Here is a 21,946-nt window from a genome sequence, read left to right on the forward strand (position 1 = left end):
CACGTACAGCCGCGAGTGAGTGGTTCGTAATAAAAACTAATACTATAAGAGAAATGGGTCATAAATATAGTTACGTCGGCACTCACTCAGTTGTATGCGAACGTACGATGGGAATAGAGGAACGTACATTCTAAGTACTGTCATTCCCTGTGGCCTGAGTAAAAAAAAATCTGGTTAAAATGCATTTATTCATCTGAGAAAGAAAATAATTAGACTCCGTAATTAAATAAAAAGAAAGATTGCAGGTTCTGAAAGTCGCGGCAAATGTGACCTAAATATTGAGATTGACATTGGCGCCCACGAACGGAAAGAAATAAACGCATTCACGTACCTCTATTGTTGAGCAGCGCCGTCGTGAACATCGTCGCCTCCATCTATTCTCCATATATAATTAAAATAATAATAATCTTACAGAGTCACAGGAGCTCTGATCCATGGTATAGCAAATGAGAAAATCATATTGTTCCATATGTTGCTTTCATTATATGGCACAGTTTCATTTTAAATTACTGAGCACTTGGTTTATACATCTTATCACCAGGAAATGAGAACAACGAAAAGCTAACTATTACTAAATTTAACGAACGAAGAGCGTAAATCTTCTTTTGTTTGTCAGTGTTAAATACTTTTCAAATTATTCTTTGGTATCATAGTCGAATAATTACCTATACATTTATCAATAAGAAAAAATTATTGAGTTCCTTTATACATCCTGCCGTTGTTTTGGAGATGCACATGGAGTGGGGGAGCCATCGAGTATGGTTTTACACTACTGGCCATTAAAATTGCTACATCATGAAGATGACGTGCTACAGACGCGAAATTTAACCGACAGGAAGAAGATGCTGTGATATGCAAATGATTAGCTTTTCAGAGCATTCACACAAGGTTGGCGCCGGTGCCGACACATACAACGTGCTGACATGAGGAAAGTTTCCAACCTATTTCTCATACACAAACAGCAGTTGACCGGCGTTGCCTGGTGAAACGTTGTTGTGATGCCTCGTGTAAGGAGACGAAATGCGTACCATCACGTTTCCGACTTTGATAAAGGTCGGATAGTAGCCTCCCGCGATTGCGGTTTATCGTGTCGCGACATTGCAGCTCGCGTTGGTCGAGATCCAATGACTGTTAGCAGCCGGCCGATGTGGCCGTGCGGTTCTAGGCGCTGCAGTCTGGAACCGCGGTCGCAGGTTCGAATCCTGCCTCGGGCATGGATGTGTGTGATGTCGTTAGGTTAGTTAGGCTTAAGTAGCTCTAAGTTCTAGGGGACTGATGACCACAGATGTTAAGTCCCATAGTGCTCAGAGACATTTGAACCATTTGACTGTTAGCAGAATATGGAATCGGTGGGTTCAGGAGGGTAATACGGAACGCCGTGCTGGATTCCAACGGCCTTGTATCACTAGCAGTCGAGATGACAGACATCTTATCCGCATGGCTGTAACAGATCGTGCAGTCACGTCTCGATCCCTGAGTCAACAGATGGGGACGTTTGCAAGACAACAACCATCTGCACGAACAGTTCGACGACGTTTGCAGCAGCATAGATTATGAGCTCGGAGACCACGGCTGCGGTTATCCTGGACGCTGCGTCACAGACAGGAGCGCCTGCGATGGTGTACTCAACGACGAACCTGGGTGCACGAATGGCAAAACGTCATTTTTTAGATGAATCCAAGTTCTGTTTACAGCATCATGATGATCGCATCGCGGTGAACGCACATTGGAAGCGTGTATTCGTCATCGCCATACTGGCGTATCACCCGGCGCGATGGTGTGGGGTGCCATCGGTTACACGTCTTGGTCACCTCCTGTTCGCATTGACGGGACTTTTAACAGTGGACGTTACATTTCAGATGTGTTACGACCCGTGGCTCTACCCTTCATTCGATCCCTGCGAAACCCTACATTTCAGCAGGATAATGCACGACCGCATGTTGAAGGTCTTGTACGGGCCTTTCTGGATACAGAAAATGTTCGACTGCTGCCCTGGCCAGCACATTCTCCAGATCTCTCACGAACTGAAAACGTCTGGTCAATGGTGGCAGATCAAATGGCTTGTCACAATAGGCCAGTCACTACTCTTGATGAACTGTGGTATCGTGTTGAAGCTGCATGGGCAACTGTACCTGCACACGCCATCCAAGCTCTGTTTGACTCGATGACCAGGCGTATCAAGGCCGTTATTACTGCCAGAGGTGGTTGTTCTGGGTACTGATTTCTCAGGATCTATGCACGCAAATTGCGTGAAAATTTAATCACACGTCAGTTCTAGTATAATATATTTGTCCAATGAATACCCGTTTATCATCTGCATTTCTTCTTGGTGTAGCGATTTTAATGGCCAGTAATGTATATCACGGCTGGTAATGAGTTAGGGACCTGTGACAGTACAAACATACGTCAGGAACATCCTGTGTCCTCATCTACTACGTACCTCTCACGCGATACTATGGGTCAAAAAATACTCGTCCACACAAGGAACGTGTCTCTATGAACTGCCTACGTAATTTTGATGTACTTCCTGGGCTAGCATGATACCCAGATCTGTCCGCAGCAGAGAGTGTTTGGGACTATATCGAACGTCAACTCTGTCCTAGTGCCAGTATCCAAGCAATCAAGGACCTGTTACTACAGTTACACGCTAGCTTTCCCTAGGAGAGAATATAGCAGCTTTTAATACTCTTCCCAACGGATCCAGTGCATATATGCATCCATGACAAGGTCGGTGCAACACCATACCGATAAGTATCTTCTAATATAGGTTTGATACCACTCAAATATATCGCATGTTTCTCAAGTTTCATTTCGTTTCCTCCTCCTCTTCTGGGTGCTTCACATTTTTTGTGAGGCAGTTTATCTACAGCAGTTACGGAGACTTTGCAGTCCCTTTACATTTCTGTCGGCACGGCCCTCCGTCTTGCTGTTCCCCAACAATCTGAGTCGTGTTTCCAGCGCGAGGGCACCCCGTGGTACGGTGAAGGGCGTCTCGTGTTACGGACCGAAGAGGTGCCGTGGCGGCCGACGGCAGGCAGGCAGGCAGGCAGGCAGGCAGTTTAAGACAATGAGCCGGCCCGGCACAGCCGCCGTTATTGCTGTATCAAGTTTCAGCGCCGTTTTAATGAGGTGGTCGGCGAGGTAATGGGCCCGTATATTGTCTTGCGAGGTAAGAGGCCAGTGCGTCATCAGGTGCGCGGGCCCGGCCCGCTACGCTGCGCCGCTGTTTATTGTAGGGCACCGCCGAGACGCGTTACCGTAACGTAACGCAACCTAACGTAACGTGCAACAAGCGCACCTGTTGGTGACAGCGGCAGACGAAGGTGGCAGGGATGGGAGACGCAACGAGGCACCAAGTTCAGCAGTTAACGGCACGGGGAACATTCAGTTTCAAATTTCGTTTTATCAGTTACGAAATTGGCCATTGAAAGATGTAAATTAGAAAAAGTGGTTTTGTTTATTATAAAATAGGTCTTGCTGCGACCAGTCAGGCAGGCTTTTACGTTGTTAATATTTTGTACGACATGGTTCTGGAAATAATTCCTATCATCAAATGCTTTTTCGATATACACAGAATTTTTAGGCATTATGTTTTGCGGTGTCTGAGATGCTACATTATTCTGGCGCAATTTCTGAATTTCTTTCCACCTGCTTAATATCATGAGAGACTAGGTCAAATAAGTACAAAATATTTCTGGAAACCTCTTTTGCAGCCCGAAAACTTTTACATTCTTTCTCTAGCCACTTGTCTTCCTTCGGCAGCACTTAAGGTTGCTTACCAGCGATTTTTACTTTGATCTGTTAGGGATGTCTTCCTAAGTCAAATGCTCTGTAAGCTCTGCCTTAAGTCCCTGAAACGTTCTTATGCCTGTTGTCCAGTTAACTTAAAACTCGCTGCGTTAGTCGGGTGTCATCCATGTGGAGCGGATGTCAGTGGAACTTTCACTCTGCGATTCCACATTGGCTTCAGCTGTCGTTCATTGTCCCGATACAACTGTCCTATTTGTCCCAGTCTACACTTCCAGTCTATTGAGTCCCATTATTCTCCGTAGAAACATGCGCACTAAATTTTCGGCTTCTTTCCGTCCAGAGTTCCTCGTCATTCTCAGACATTCACTCATGTACAGACTATTTTGGTCAGTGAGTTATAGTGTCTGAGTTTAGCTTTCCTTGCGACTGCCATTGTCTTGTACAGGACATGTGTGCCATAAAAATCAGTGGACTCTCTCCTGCTGTCACAGTCGTTGCCTTGTTGTTCGCTATTTTTCAACTTCATTGTTTCATCAAGGTGTGTGGAAGTGTACAGAGGAAGCTATTGTTTCCAGTTTTTGCACAACTTTTCGACGATCTAGCCAATCATCTTCTTCATCTGCTGCGAGTTGTGCTGTTGTGAGTACTTGCTGTTTGGTCTCAAACTAGTGAATTCTGACCTGTGAAATAGTCTTGGTCTCACTCCGTTATTTATAGCAGATATGGGGATCGAGTCCTGGCTTCCGTTACGTCCTCTCATGCTCTCGTTTTTCAGAGCCCGTTCTAATATTCACTGACACCCACATTCTCTTGGCATTTGTCACTTCTGGTGGGTCTGCTGCCCGGCGAGATCTTAGTAGGAAGAGGTGATGAAAAATAATGCCTCCTATTTTTTTGTGAGAACTATTGAAGTTTTTAAAATGAAACAAACGATATTAGCGTTCTACGCCTTATTTCTGCGCGTCTGCATATCTGTTTTGCAACATAGTCACCCTGGCGACGGACGTTTTTCTCCCAATAAGAAATGTTCAAATGTGTGCGAAATCTTATGGGACTTAACTGCTAAGGTCATCAGTCCCTAAGCTTACGCACTACTTAACCTAAATTATCCCAAGGACAAACACACACACACACACACACACCCATGCCCGAGGGAGGACTCGAACCTCCGCCGGGACCAGCTGCACAGTCCATGACTGCAGCGACCGAGACCGCTCGGCTAATCCCGCGCTGCCTCCCAATAAGAGGCCAAACTTGTTGATGCGGTCACTGCAGCATGTTTGACATTTTTATCGGGGCCACAAACTCACCTCTGCTTGCAGCGCTCCGTCACTGTCAAAGTGAAGTCCTCTAAGGTGTTTCTTATGTTTTAAAAGTAAGTGAAAATCGGATGGCGCCAAGGCGGGACTGTATGAAGGATGGTCGATGGCAGTGAACTCAAGGTGTCGCATTGTTGCAGATATCGCAAGGATCTTGCGTGCTTTGGCATTATCACGCTAAAGGAGAGTGTGCTACAAATATATATGAATTCTGCTGCTGTTACAAACTCGATTACAGCACGCTGTTTCTCGCTCAGCAGCACAGATACGTCACACACAGCCATGATACACGGTACAGTTTGGAGCCCCTCGCAGCAGAGAATTAAAATATATAGACACGATGAAAAATATGTAGAATGTTAACTACGTTTGTTTTATTTAAAAGGCCTTTAGAGTTTCCATACAAAAATTTCGAAGGCGTTACTTTTCATCACGCCTTCGTAAACAGACAAGGATCCTCTTGAGTGCTAGGTCCCACATGGCCAATGATATTTACGGCATTCGACGTGACACATATTGTCTACCATGCAACCACAATATTGGATGCTAATGGTCATGGGGAGCGGGAATAGAGGTATCCACTGATGCATTACGGAGCATAGTTTAACTACTTAGTCGACGAGTAACTCACAGCAGTGTTACACTGCTATTGGTGTTCCTGCAAAGTGGAGCAATGGCAACGATAAACAAAGCAAACATTGCATTATATCTACAAGAGTTGCCGAAGGTGACATTACGTCAGAAAGGAACACAAGGGATTTCGCAGAGGAAGAAATACGTAGCAGATGAAACATTAGCTTTTCTGCAGGATTAGTCTGTTGAAAGTGTGGTGTAGTATACGCACGACTGTGTTGACAATGTACACGAGAAGTGCAGTGATGACGATATGAGCTTATAAAGTCAATGTGATCTTGGAATAGGTATTGAGCCATGTAATTCATCATCCTTGTCGGACAGGGAGGCACAAATCATGTCTCGAGTGAAACGTAATTAAGGACAAGGAGCGGGTATTAACCATAATTAAGGAGATGGAAGATCATCCGCAGCATCGTAAAAAAAAACAGTTATGAACAGTATTAAAAAAGTCCGCAGCAATATGACCGTATAGTGCATAAGAAAAACTACGGATATTTAACGGAGGACAAAGGGCATTTGTTACAAGAACTGGTGTTTGCGCGTTTCAAGTATTCTCACTTCAGTTCACAGGATGTGTTTGATAGTGACCTACTACTTTATGCACATCGAGCTGCGTGCGAAATAGATAACAGTGATTTCAAGGGAAGCAGTGAATGGTTGAATTACTTCAAATAGTGCTACAAAACTGGAAGACATAAGCATCGACTCGTCGATGTACAGTAAACTGTGGAATCGGCCTGAAATACACTCCTGGAAATGGAAAAAAGAACACATTGACACCGGTGTGTCAGACCCACCATACTTGCTTCGGACACTGCGAGAGGGCTGTACAAGCAATAATCACACGCACGGCACAGCGGACACACCAGGAACCGCGGTGTTGGCCGTCGAACGGCGCTAGCTGCGCAGCATTTGTGCACCGCCGCCGTCAGTGTCAGCCAGTTTGCCGTGGCATACGGAGCTCCATCGCAGTCTTTAACACTGGCAGCATGCCGCGACAGCGTGGATGTGAACCGTATGTGCAGTTGACGGACTTTGAGCGAGGGCGTATAGTGGGCATGCGGGAGGCCGGGTGGACGTACCGCCGAATTGCTCAACACGTGGGGCGTGAGGTCTCCACAGTACATCGATGTTGTCGCCAGTGGTCGGCGGAAGGTGCACGTGCCCGTCGACCTGGGACCGGACCGCAGCGACGCACGGATGCACGCCAAGACCGTAGGATCCTACGCAGTGCCGTAGGGGACCGCACCGCCACTTCCCAGCAAATTAGGGACACTGTTGCTCCTGGGGTATCGGCGAGGACCATTCGCAACCGTCTCCATGAAGCTGGGCTACGGTCCCGCACACCGTTAGGCCGTCTTCCGCTCACGCCCCAACATCGTGCAGCCCGCTTCCAGTGGTGTCGCGACAGGCGTGAATGGAGGGACGAATGGAGACGTGTCGTCTTCAGCGATGAGAGTCGCTTCTGCCTTGGTGCCAATGATGGTCGTATGCGTGTTTGGCGCCGTGCAGGTGAGCGCCACAATCAGGACTGCATACGACCGAGGCACACAGGGCCAACACCCGGCATCATGGTGTGGGGAACGATCTCCTACACTGGCCGTACACCACTGGTGATCGTCGAGGGGACACTGAATAGTGCACGGTACATCCAAACCGTCATCGAACCCATCGTTCTACCATTCCTAGACCGGCAAGGGAACTTGCTGTTCCAACAGGACAATGCACGTCCGCATGTATCCCGTGCCACCCAACGTGCTCTAGAAGGTGTAAGTCAACTACCCTGGCCAGCAAGATCTCCGGATCTGTCCCCCATTGAGCATGTTTGGGACTGGATGAAGCGTCGTCTCACGCAGTCTGCACGTCCAGCACGAACGCTGGTCCAACTGAGGCGCCAGGTGGAAATGGCATGGCAAGCCGTTCCACAGGACTACATCCAGCATCTCTACGATCGTCTCCATGGGAGAATAGCAGCCTGCATTGTTGCGAAAGGTGGATATACACTGTACTAGTGCCGACATTGTGCATGCTCTGTTGCCTGTGTCTATGTGCCTGTGGTTCTGTCAGTGTGATCATGTGATGTATCTGACCCCAGGAATGTGTCAATAAAGTTTCCCCTTCCTGGGACAATGAATTCACGGTGTTCTTATTTCAATTTCCAGGAGTGTATGTGGATCAGATAAACGTACTTTCAGTAAGGAATTTGTTTTCAACTGCGACCAGTCGGGATCTGAAGAGGAAATTCATATGAAAGTAGCCCTGCATTAGAGGTACCGAGAGAGTTCTATCAAGATCAGCTGACACCAATGCCTTATGGCGTTAGTATACAATTATGCGGACAGTTAATCTGGCTGGTAAATTGGATGGAAAGTTATTTATTATGCTGCGGGAAGTTGGAGGTGTTCTGCCCCCTACGATTTTTTCTGTTGCACATGATCTTGCAGGGGCAGTAGGGAATATTTACGTCACAGTAAGCGAGAGTGGGAAATGGGCGTACGAAAACTACGACTACGGTTGGGAACTGTTTTTGGCCAATAGCTGGTAAAAATAACTCGCTTTTCCCTCATTCCTGGTCTGCGTATGAAAATCACACTCACTTAGAACACACTATCCTTCCTGAAAAGTATATGGCATTGGAATTCATACCATCTGAAACCGCTGGACCAATTCAGCCTTTGGATGTTTTTTCCATGACTATACAACATTTTGTCACTATCTGGAGCCACTCCTTAACGGATAGCCTGTTTCACGATAGGTGCCACGACCGACTGTTTCCCATTCGGTTGCATGCATTCACATTCCATGAGTTCTCATCACTTCATGATGTAAGATGTTTCTAAATGCATTCCTTAAGAACGGATATGTAGGTGAACGTCCAGCACGGTTTGTAACTTCCAAGGTGGTGTGAACTTTTGTGATCACATTGGCGTTCCATTTTTCATTGCGTGTTCATGGTGGTATGTTGATGATTCGTCTTGAAAATTTCTTGAATGTCGACGATGGTCATTTCGTCAAATGTAATACATGCACTCCATAGAAGGTTGATCTCTGCACCTCCCAGACACTCATTATCTGTCGCCCTCCTGATCCACATAGTGAGTCATTAGCAACTAATATCTATCCTGTCTGAATTGTTAACACAGCATCACCAAATAAACTTTACCACAGACTGAACTTGCGACCTGGCTCCCAAGAGGTTCCTTGTGAGTGTCGGAACCCAGCCTCGTTTCATTGAAACCCCCATCGCTGTTTACTTGATTTCCGACAGTATTCTGATAGTCTCCTTAATAGTGTCTCAGAAACTTGGAGTTTATAAACTATATTGATCTCCTTGTATTTCATTGCGTGATTATATTCTATATAGTGTTCGACGACAATTAATTTACTTGTTACATTTCGTCGGGTGTGCTACCGATACTCCTTTTATCTCTCCTCCCACATTCGCATGGAATGCTACCGCAGACGTAGAACCTCTTTAAGTTACAAAACAGACTTTTTATCTTGGTTGCGGTAACGAATACACTGGATGCTATGCTTTCGTAAAAGTCTACAGATATTCCCTCCCAGAACCACACCAGCTTAAGGTAGATAAGCGATTATTGACCTCTCTTTATTTCAGTCTCAAACTATTATTTAGGCGTTCTTGATTGTGACTGTAACGCCCGCTCAGTTTGATAATATAACCCGTGTGTGATGTAACTGTCTGACGACGCTCTCTTTGTCTGAAGGTGCTTGAGTGCCAAGGCCCAGAGTCTTTAGCATCGAATTTCCTTGTGACGGTGTGTGGAAGTAAAGGTCAGCCTGGATGGGTTTTCTATATATGCTATAAACCAATGGCCAATCCGATTTTCTCTTAACTAACACGTCGAGGAAAGGTAGTTTGCCTCTTTTCCAAGTACCTTCGTCAATTTAATATGCGGATTTATTGAGTTTAAATATTCTAGGCCCTTGTTGACCACATGATATATGAGCTGTCCACCTATCAACAGAAACTTGTTGGTCTGAACTTGATGGATGGTAGTGCATATGCTTCAGTGTGTTCCATGTATGCTTCACCACAACAGGCGATAACGGACTACGAATTGCCATCCATCCGTTATCCCACAACATTTTCCGCAGAACAGCAGGTAAGTCGGCGTCACACTGTCACACTGTCTCTAAAAACGTCAGTGTAACATTCGCCGAGTTTTCGTCGGGAGACTGCGTCTGACCACCCAGGAACGTCAGTTGTCTGAGGTGGTGCACAAAGTTTTTTCAATTGTGGTATTTCCACTTCTCTACATGTTCGTTGAACATGTATTTAAGGTAAATTGCGAGGTGGTATGTAGGTGAATCAAGATTACTGTCGGTCATACAGGAATTCCTTCCTCACCCACCGTAAGCAAGCTACATAATCTTGATGCCACAGCTGCTCGTCATCTACAACACTTATGACACTACTTTGTACACATGACTCACTGCAATGAATCATTAACTTCCTCTCGATTTTGTTTGTGGGATAGACTTCAATCTGTCTGTAGGCATTGTCGTTCAAAGAACGGAAAATCTTATTGCATCCACACATGAGCTAGAGCTCTCTTTTCGGTCAGCAGAATAACGAGGGCGTGCTGAAAAGTAATGACACCATTTTTTTTTTTATGTTGTTCTCAATACCGGCTGAGGTGTCAGATGACATACATGTCACTCGGCGACTTCCCCCTTCACTGACGTAAGTTGAAGTTGTAACCCTCTGCCGCTAGAATGCTCCGAATCTTAGCGTGTAACAGCAGTATGTAATGGAACGATGTCGGGGCGGGCGAAACAGCGTGCTGCAATCTAAGCGCGGAAGGTTCGACCACACATGGAGCAGCCTCTACTTCAGCATGACAATGTTAGACGACACAAGAGAGCTTGACATCTGCGTCAGTCTGAGAACTTGGCTTCACAGTCCCGATCTGGCCCCAACCGATCTTCATCTGTTTTCAAAACTTAAAGAAAAATTTCGAGGAACTCGATTTGATAGTGATGAAGCTGTGCAAGCAGAAGTGAGGTCGTGGCTCCGTCAACAGAATGGAACACTCAACAAAGACGGTATTAACAAACTGGTCTCTCGTTGGGAGAAGTGTGTTCATCGCTAGGTGAGTATGTTGAGAAGTAAATCTGTAGATATGAAACATAAGGATATCCTATGTTAATAACATTTGTTTTATTTAAAAAGCCTCAAGAATTTTCACATAAAAAATTCGTAGGCATCACTTTTCGGAACGTCCTCGTAATTTCCTTGTCCTATCGCGTCCTCCCGCAGTTTCCTCAGTGATTCTACCAACCGATAAGGCCAAAGCTACGGTTTTAATATGCATAGATTACCGCCATGATTGTCATGGAAGCTCAGATGAGTGTCCCCCATAGCAGGCCTCCGGCCTGTGTCTGTGACGGGGTGAATGTTTCAACCAGCTTTTCGGCCTGGACGACGGCATATCTGAACATGTGCTATAACAATAAATGTGACTCATCCGACCAGGTGACACGTTTCTGTTGATCCACGGTCCATTTTCGATGTTCCCATTCCCACCGACATCGTAATTGACCATGTCGCACATCAACATGGAAAAACGTTGGTGTCGTCTGTTTCGGAGCACAAGTGGCACGCATTCGGAAGGACGATGCATGGAACCCGCTTCCGGCCATACCGATTTAGGTTTTTTGTGATTTGTCATAGTTTCATATCGTCCACGCAACTGACACAATGGTCTCAGATTTTCCTCGTGCTGGACTCATCAATTTCCAACAGGAAGAGTATAATTGTGTGTGGCACAGCGTGCAGCAAATAGAAACCAATCTTTACCTAGGTTCCAGCCAAAATAATTTGGGGGTCTTCAAAAGCTGACACTGAACTATTGAATGCCAAAGTTTGGCCATGTCAAGTATAAAACTATAGCACCGTAGTACCGAGTCATAAATCTACATAAATGAGCTGAAGAGAACCGCAGGTCCCACTCTGAGGACGAGGTCGGTAGGCCGTGAGAGCTGCGCCGCAACAAATCGCAGCGAGCAGCTACACTCCAGGAAATGGAAAAAAGGACATATTGACACCGGTGTGTCAGACCCACCATACTTGCTCCGGACACTGCGAGAGGGCTGTACAAGCAATGATCACACGCACGGCACAGCGGACACACCAGGAACCGCGGTGTTGGCCGTCGAATGGCGCTAGCTGCGCAGCATTTGTGCACCGCCGCCGTCAGTGTCAGCCAGTTTGCCGTGGCATACGGAGCTCCATCGCAGTCTTTAACACTGGTAGCATGCCGCGACAGCGTGGACGTGAACCGTATGTGCAGTTGACGGACTTTGAGCGAGGGCGTATAGTGGGCATGCGGGAGGCCGGGTGGACGTACCGCCGAATTGCTCAACACGTGGGGCGTGAGGTCTCCACAGTACATCGATGTTGTCGCCAGTGGTCGGCGGAAGGTGCACGTGCCCGTCGACCTGGGACCGGACCGCAGCGACACACGGATGCACGCCAAGACCGTAGGATCCTAAGCAGTGCCGTAGGGGACCGCACCGCCACTTCCCAGCAAATTAGGGACACTGTTGTTCCTGGGGTATCGGCGAGGACCATTCGCAACCGTCTCCATGAAGCTGGGCTACGGTCTCGCACACCGTTAGGCCGTCTTCCGCTCACGCCCCAACATCGTGCAGCCCGCCTCCAGTGGTGTCGCGACAGGCGTGAATGGAGGGACGAATGGAGACGTGTCGTCTTCAGCGATGAGAGTCGCTTCTGCCTTGGTGCCAATGATGGTCGTATGCGTGTTTGGCGCCGTGCAGGTGAGCGCCACAATCAGGACTGCATACGACCGAGGCACACAGAGCCAACACCCGGCATCATGGTGTGGGGAGCAATATCCTACACTGGCCGTACACCACTGGTGATCGTCGAGGGGACACTGAATAGTGCGCGGTACATCCAAACCGTCATCGAACCCATCGTTCTACCATTCCTAGACCGGCAAGGGAACTTGCTGTTCCAACAGGACAATGCACGTCCGCATGTATCCCGTGCCACCCTACGTGCTCTAGAAGGTGTAAGTCAACTACCCTGGCCAGCAAGATCTCCGGATCTGTACCCCATTGAGCATGTTTGGGACTGGATGAAGCGTCGTCTCACGCGGTCTGCACGTCCAGCACGAACGCTGGTCCAACTGAGGCGCCAGGTGGAAATGGCATGGCAAGCCGTTCCACAGGACTACATCCAGCATCTCTACGATCGTCTCCATGGGAGAATAGCAGCCTGCATTGCTGCGAAAGGTGGATATACACTGTACTAGTGCCTACATTGTGCATGCTCTGTTGCCTGTGTCTATGTGCCTGTGGTTCTGTCAGTGTGACTATGTGATGTATCTTACTCCAGGAATGTGTCAATAAAGTTTCCCCTTCCTGGGACAATGAATTCACGGTGTTCTTATTTCAATTTCCAGGAGTGTATGTACCGAGCACCGCTGATGGTTATACGCATTCCCGCGTGCAAATATAGATGCATAAAGGTAGCTACCTTTACGTTAGGAATTGGATTAATATAACCAATAATACTGTTTGGTGTAATATGTAACCGAACTTACTTCTGAGGAGAATGAGAACCCTATAAAAGGATCCGGAGCCCGTAAGAAAGACTAGCTATCACTCGGCAAAAATATTCCTCAGTTTTGAATACATTACTACACGACTAAAGCAAGTGGAGTCAGGCGTCGGTGACTGCAAAGGCAACGTAATATCAGGGCCGGTGAAGCAATGGTTGAAAACCTTCGAAAAAGTTCTTATTTCTCAATTGTAGCTGGTCATTAAGTAGGTTTTCTTTATCAAGCAACTCCTCAAGGACGTCAAGCCTAGTGCCTTTAACCTCGCAATTTAATTGCTCTGTGTTATTTGGTGGATTGGGAGCATGGGCCAGTTGAACAAGGTGCTCGGCAAAAGTCGAGCCACGCGTGCCATCACCACTTTTCGTGGGTATATGTTCTTTATATTTAGCTGAGAGGGCTCTCCCTGTCTGGCGTATGTAATAACTCGGGAAATTACTACAGGTGATTTTGTACACCCCAGAACGAGATAATTTGTCATTAGTATTCTTTAACGAGTGGACCAAGTACTTTTTGAGGCTGTTATTTATGGAATATGCAACCTTAAATTCGTGACTCTTTAAGGGTCGCCCTACTTTATAAGATGCTTTGCCTATGAAGGGAACAGAAATGAAGCTAGTGGAGTTATCCTCTGGTGCGACACCTAGTGTAGATGAGGTCGCAGTTTTTTTACCTGTTTTCTTGTTAAAGAGCTGTCTCACAATTTCTGGTTTACATCCATTATTATAGGCGATAGATTCTAGGATTTGTAACTCGTTCTCCACTGCGTCTGCTAAAAGAGGAATGACGAGCGCTCGGTGTATGCAAGAATAGAAGAAGGCCATTTTGTGGACTTGGGTTTGTGTAGAGTTGGCTGGAATGATAAGTTACAAAATAAGGGGAACCAACCCGCATTCGCCGAGGCAGATGGAAAACCGCCTAAAAACCATCCATAGGCTGGCCGGTACACCGGACCTCGACACTCATCCGGTGGGCGGATGGCACGCCTTCCCGCTCGGGAAACAGTGTGCTAAACCACGCGGCTAGTCGGATGGGCTAAAAGACCTCCATCGACAGCCTATCATTTCTTCCGGCTGCTTCACTTTCTCTTCCAGACGTCGTATATAAAGGATTTTCATACTAAAATATGATGTTTTCGCTAACCACGTAAGGTATATACTTAATTTAGATAACGAGCTGACTGGAATCAACCAGTCTAGGCTGAGGAGAGGTAAAGTCAGTGCTATTCTTTGTGAGTCACTTGCGATGATCTGTGAGAACAGGTCGCAGGCGCTGGCGATGCCGCGGTGCGGCAATACGGTGGCAGATTCCGGACACCACAAGCAGTCGAAGTTGGCCATAGCTGCTCCCAGAGCTACTATTATGGTCACGCCAGGCCTTATTCTTCGGTATCACGGTTACAAGATTTACGAGTAGTTAAGGTTTGTTTTAACAGTGAGATGGTCGTACGTACAATTGTCAGTATCGAAGCTTAAGTTTGCGGCCACTCACTTAACAAAACAGAAGGTTGTGTCCTTGGAATCTTTCACTGTGGCATGTCTGAATAAAATCTTAAAGGCTTTCAAGCCATATCAATTCAAATGTGATCGTGGTTATGTAACAGGAAAATCGTGCCAGCCGCAGAAGTCAGTAGTTTTATTCCTGACGATGATGGCGGAGATAGATTCGAATTGACGTGGCTTGAAAACCGAAAAGATTTTATTCAAACAGAAGGAGGCGGCGGCATCACCTTGTGATAATTCAACATTAACGAGAAATTAACAGTGAATAGTTGAACTGTTCATAGCCGTGTATACGATGGTTCGTGGTTTTGTTTCTTTCCCCATCACAGTTAAGTTTTTCATCCACCAAAGCTGCCAGATAGGTTCTGATTAACATCGCTACCAACGATGCAAATAAATTTGATTTCACTGTTTCCTTCAGAACAGGTTCCTATGTATTTCTAACAAAACCTGAGGAAATGTAGGGTTTCTGTAGCCGTAGACATGGCAGAAAGGGTGATGAGAAGTCAGTGGATGCAAGCAGGAGCGCCCTCAGGGCGGAGACCAGTGGTGGCAGTTGCCCCTATTGCCTCAATTCATTGAGTTTACGAATATGAGAAAGGACCTGTAACAGAAGGGCCGGGATTTTTGGACGTAAATACTTGGAAAATTATCACTACACTGAACTGAAAACATCTACAAAATGATATAAAAATGACATAAAACATTTGTAAACTGAGTTATATAATGAAATAGGCTCATGAAAATCTTTATAGGAAGCTATAACTTTAATTACAAGAACTGACAGGTGCGAGTAGCACCACACAGTCAGTGTTCCGTGTAACTTAACTATGTATAGAGACAGTTCACTCACACTGGGAACGGAGAATATTGACGATTTTTACCTTTTATCGACACTGATCCCTCCATGAACCATGGACCAAGCCGTAGGTGCAGTGGCTTGCATGCTTCAGCGATAAATGTAGGCCAGCCGCGGTGGCCGAGCGGTTCTAGGCGCTTCAGTCTGGAACCGCGCGAGTGTTACGGTCGCAGGTTCGAATCCTGCCTCGGGCAGGTTAGTTAGGTTTCAGTAGTTCTAAGTTCTAGGGGACTGATGACCTCAGATGTTAAGTCCCATAGTTCTCAGAGCCATTTGAACCATTTGATAAAGGTAGGCCTACCGCAGGAGCAAACACAACGGATGGCTATCTGCCGACAGACCAGACAGATGCGTGGTTGCTGAAGAGGGCAGCAACCTCTTCAGTAGTTTCAGGTGCAACAGTGTGGATGAATGACCGAACTGGCCTTGTAACATAAACCAAAACGGCCCAGCTGTGCTTGTATTGTGAACAGCTGAAAGCAAGGGTGAAGTACAGCCGTAATTTTTTCGTAGAGTGTGTAGTTGTACAGTATGATGGCATCCTCTTGGGTGAAATGTCACTGAGGTAAAATGTTGAAATGTGTGTGAAATCTTACGGGACTTAACTGCTAAGGTCATGAGTCCCTAATCTTACACACTACTTAACCTAAATTATCCTAAGGATAAACACACACACCCATGCCCGAGGGAGGACTCGAATCTCCGCCGGAACCAGCCGCACAGTCCATGACCGCAGCGCCTCAGACCGCTCTGCTAATCCCTCGCAGCGGTGAGGTAAAATAGTCCCACTTTCGGAACTCGGGCGAGGACTACTCAAGGGGATGTCGTCATTCGGAGAAATAAAAATGGTGTTCTACGTATCGGAACGTGGAACGTTAGGTCTTCTAGTCAGATGAATACAATGTTATGAATGCAAATCAAACAGGGGTAATGTATGAGTAGGTTTAATAATGAATACTAAAATAGGAATGCGGATAAGCTACTATGAACAGTATAATGAACGCATTGGTATAGCCAAGACGAAAACAAAGCCGATACCTTCCACAGAAGTGCAAGTTTATATGCCAAATACCTCCGCAGATTATGAAGGGATAAAAGAAATTATCTAGATAGTTAATGAAGACGAAAATTTAATTGTGTTGGTGGATTGGAATTCTGTAGTAGGAACAGGAAGAGAGGAAAGATTGGAGGCGAATATGAATTGGGGGGGGGGGGGGGGAGAGAGGGAGGGAGGACTGAAAGAAGAAGCCATCTGGTAGAACTTTGTATAGATAATTTATTCATAGCTAACTATTGGTATGATAATCATGAAAGAAGGTTGTATACGTGGAAGAGACCTGGAGACATCGGGAGAATTGAGATTTATTATATAATGGTAAGGAAAATAAAGAAATTGCAAAAAAGTATGAAATTGAGGAGATAGGACTTGGATAGTTTGAAATAATCGATGTCTGTTGAGAGTATCAGAGGAAGTATTAGGCAACGATTGAGTAAAGCAGGGCAACGGAATATAGTAGAAAATGAATTGACAGCTCAGAGATGAGATGGGTAAGGCAGCAGAGGATCAAATAGATAAATAGACAAGGCCAAATAGAAATCCTCGGACATCACAAAAGACAAGTGTGAATTATACCGATGTATCACTTTGATAAGTAATGGTTGAGCCATGTTTGCAAAACAATAACATGAATACTTTATAGAAGAATGGAAAAACTGGTAGAAGACGACCTCGCGGAAGATAAGTTTGGATTCGGGATAATGTAGGAACAAGCAAAGCAATAGTGACTCTACGACTTAAATTAGAAGAAAAGGCCAACGTACTTTTATAGCATTTACAGACGTAGAGAAAGTTATTCATAGTGTTGACTGGTATATTCTTTTTGAAATTCTGATGGTCAGGAGTAAAACACCAGGACTGAAAGGCTATTAACAACTTGAACAGGGTCCAGACGGTAGTCGTAAGAATCTAGGTGCATAAAAGGGAAACAGTGGTTAAGAAGGGAGTAGGACAAAGTTGTAGCCTATCGCCAACGTTTCTTCAATCTGTACTTCGAGCCAGATGTAAAGGGAACCAAAGAAACGTTTTGAATGAGATACATTCAGAGAGAGGAAATAAAAACTTAGAGGTCTGCCAATGACTTTGTTATTCTGTCCGACAGCAAAGGACTTGGAATGGCAGTTGAACTGAATGGATAGTGCAGACTTCACCCTCCCCCTCTCCCTTTTAGAAGTCGACGTTAAAACTTTTTTGCGTTCTTTATTCCTAAAGCCGATCTGCCACCGATTACTCGCTATTGTTTCATACTGTATTTATTCTCTGGGCATCAGAGATATTTAAATAATGTATTATCTTCATCATTACCAGTCCCATTTGCCTAGGCAAACCACAATAAGGATAATCTTTCAACGTAAAATAATTTTATATGGACCGATAGGTTAACTCATATGCGTTGTATTTCTTATTTACAAAATAAATAGTTGCGCAACGGGTAACGCTCCCTATGACAGGGCCATACCATGACAGTCAGACCATAGAAGGAGACTGGGGGGAGGGGGAACGTCTGGGTTATGCCCGATATTTAGCTAACTTTCCATCCGCGCTCTTATTCTTAATTGAGATCATTTACCTTCCTTCTTAACAATTTTCTGAATTGTTTGAACTACTATCGTGAATACAAAGATTTTACACTTTCATTGGAAAAAGAATTACAAGTTTTTCTAATATTTTTGAAAATGGTTTAGACTCAATTTTTAGACATATATCCAACATAAAACAACTTTTTAATTCCCAGTCGTGACTTTAATTGGTCTCCCAGGCTAAATTCATTTGTGACACACTGCTGGGATGCGTTCGATAGGAATAGCAGGAAAATAACAAAAATTATATCATTAATTGTCACACGTTATCAACCAGAGCACTCTCTTCATTACGCACTATCGTTTAAACACTATTAAGAGAGAGGCCAAACAAATCAGGCTGCATCTGTGATTTTCTCAGTATGACTGTATAGCTCCTTGTTTGATTGTCTTCTGTACTCACCATTTGCTTTGATGTGTCCCAGAATTTTTCTCAGGATCTTCTTCTCCTGAATATCTTGTTTATCTGTCAAGCCTTTCCTGTAGAGTCAAGCTTTCTAAGGCATATAGGGCTTCAGGGCGGATAACTGTTGGGTAGTGTTTTACTTTGGAATTGCGAGATAGGGATTTCTTAATGTAGATGTTCTTGGTTAATCGATATGCTAATTGCAAATTATTAATCCGAGTTGTTAGTGCTGTTCATTCTGATAGATTAGGTTCCAACCATTCTCATAGATACTTTAATCGTAAACTTTCTCCATTTGACCTTGTTCCAGCTGTAGTTCACTGAGAGTATCACTGATGTTGGTGAGGTATTTTGTCTTTTCTAGTGAAACTGAAGTCCCACCTTGGCAGCCTGGAGTTTAAGCATATTGAGCTGCTTTACCGCTACCTCTACTGAACTTGCTATAAGGGCCAGATCATCTGCGAAAACTAAACAGTCTACTACTAGTCCCTTCTGTTTGTGTCCCAGGCAAATACCGCTCGGTATATTTTGTACTTCCATTTCTTTTCGCCACTCTCTGATGACCTTGTCCAGTGCAGAGCTGAAGAGGTGAATGTCCATCTCGCTTTCTAGCTTCTGTCTTTATCTCAAAGCTTTCTGAAAGTGTTCCTCTGAACTTTGCTCGTGACCTAGTGTTACTCAGGGTCTTTAGGATAAGGCTGTGTGTTTTCTGGTGCAGGCCCATTTCCTGCAAAATTCTCATAAGAGTGTCTCTGTCGATTGAATCTTATGCTTTCTTGAAGTCAACGAAAGTTACTATGTATGGTTTATTCGCTAGTTTAAACTGACTTAATACTGACTTCAAGTTAAGGATCTCCTCAGCACAAGAACGTCCTTTTCTAAAACCACCCTGATAATCTCCAAGTTTTGGATCCAATTGAGTTTCAGCACTGTTCAATAATGCCTTAAATGATACCCTATATGTGACTGGTATCAATGAGATCCTTCTACAATTGTTATGTCAGTCAAATCACCCTTCTTATGTAAGGGGTGGATCAGAGTAGATGTCCAGTCAACTGGTAACTTCTCAATATCCCAAATCTTACTTAGGATCTCGGTCAACTTGCTGGTTACTTTGTCTCCAGCCTGCTTCCACAGCTCTGCAATTATAGCGTTTTCTCCTGGTGCTTTGTTATTCTTCATAGACTGAATGATGATTTTCACGACTTCTTCTCTTGGCGGGTGAGACTTCGGCTGTCTGGGACTGTCTTGGTAGATAAATGAGGTTTTAGGGGACTCACAGTTGAGGAGATTCCTAAAATATTTGGCCAATATGCGGCAGTTGTCTTTGTCATTATAGGCTATGTTTCCATCTGGTCCTCTGAAGTGAAAGCTGGGTGGGACGTGGATTCTAAGGTTTCGCTTGAAATTTTGGTAAAAGTTTATTTTACTTAAACAAACATTAGTCGTTTTGACGCAAAAATTCGAGGCTTTACGTTTGTGCGCGCTCTCGTATTTGCGCGGTCTCTTAATGAAGGTTGCCATGGTGAGAGTTCTGTCTCCGAATTTTGCCTTCCTAGGGAACGAAAAACCCTGCCTTTCAGTTACAACCTCAGTAGCTGCGGGCAAATGCACCAACCCCAAATGGCTGGTGACAGTTGCATTTATTTCAGGGTGGGATGGTGACAATCCAGTCATTGATCGATAAGGCATATCGGTATTTAACGATTAATAAAAAGCACCTCAGACGTATTATTGCACATTTATTGTGTTACGACCGGTTTCATTCGTTGAATATCATCAGGTTGCAGAGTTATTCTGAAGTCATGACAGGAATGGTCTGATTGTTTTACGTCGATCATTTACGCCGTGAGTTTAGCGAAACTCGACGACTTGAATATGTTAAACGAACGAAACACAATAAATACGCAACAATACAGCAGAGCTGTTTTTCATTATTCCTTAACATTGTCAGCTGTGGTGATCAACACAATCAAGATTGCCGGCCGCGGTGGCCGAGCGGTTCTAGGCGCTCAGTCCGGAACCGCGCGACTGCTACGGTCGCAGGTTCGAATCCTGTGTGGGGTATGGATATGTGTGATGTCCTTAGGTTAGTTAGGGTTTAGGTAGTAGTAAGTTCTAGGGGACTGATGACCACAGATGTTAAGTCCCATAGTGCTCAGAGCCATTTTTTTCGATCAACATTACGTCGGTAATATATTGGTGTCTGATGATCACCGAGTAATAATGGCTTGCATTTGATAGGATGTAGTGATAATGACTTGCAGAAGAGTGGTCTCAACCGCTGAGCACGAACAAGGGTCGTCGTGTTTCCAGTCTTTGTTCCTTTAAAATGTCTTCAGGTTCCTGATGTACCAATTTGAAGACGTACGGCAGGAAAGACAAACAATTATGGTCATCATTCTGTATCGCTGGGCCGCGCGGGATTAGCTGAGCGGTCTAAGGGCGCTGCAGTCATGGACTGTGCGGCTGGTCACGACGGAGGTTCGAGTCCTCCCTCGGGCATAGGTGTGTGTGTTTGTCTTTAGGATAATTTAGGTTAAGTAGTGTGTAAGATTAGGGACTGACGATCTTCGCAGTTAAGTCTCATAATATTTCACACACATTTGAATATTTGTATCGCTGGATGAAAGTTGGAATTCCAGCTCCGTGGACAGTACCGCAACTCTAATGAAGTACCGGGCGGATAACACTCGCTGCAACGATACGTTCTACAGCTTTTCGAGCTTCTACGTGTATTTCGCGTAAGGACCACGAAGATAAGATGCATACAGTCATTATTTTGCATAATACTTATTGCTCATGCAGTGAACACTGTTCGATATAAATTATCAGCGCGGAAAAGATAGGTTTTTGCATTCAACTGTGTATAGCTGGTCAAATTTATTTCACTAACCTGTACCACTGCTGGTCATTTCCTTTCCTGTTCCATTTCCAAAGGTCTGCATTGAGCCTGTCGTAAACCTGATAAAGATAAATGTTGAACACTGCTTGAAACCTACAATAAAAATGGTTCAAGTGGCTCTGAGCACTATGGAACTTAACATCTATGGTCATCAGTCCCCTAGAACTTAGAACTACTTAAACCTAACTAACCTATGGACAGCACACAACACCCAGTCATCACGAGGCAGAACCTAAGATAAAATGTGATAAGACCAGCCAAATATGATAAAATGCGGAATAGATGCTTTAAGGTCTTGCTGCATCAAATACATCTATTGTAG

Source organism: Schistocerca serialis, chromosome 2, assembly GCF_023864345.2.
Source record: "Schistocerca serialis cubense isolate TAMUIC-IGC-003099 chromosome 2, iqSchSeri2.2, whole genome shotgun sequence".
NCBI lineage: Eukaryota > Metazoa > Arthropoda > Insecta > Orthoptera > Acrididae > Schistocerca > Schistocerca serialis.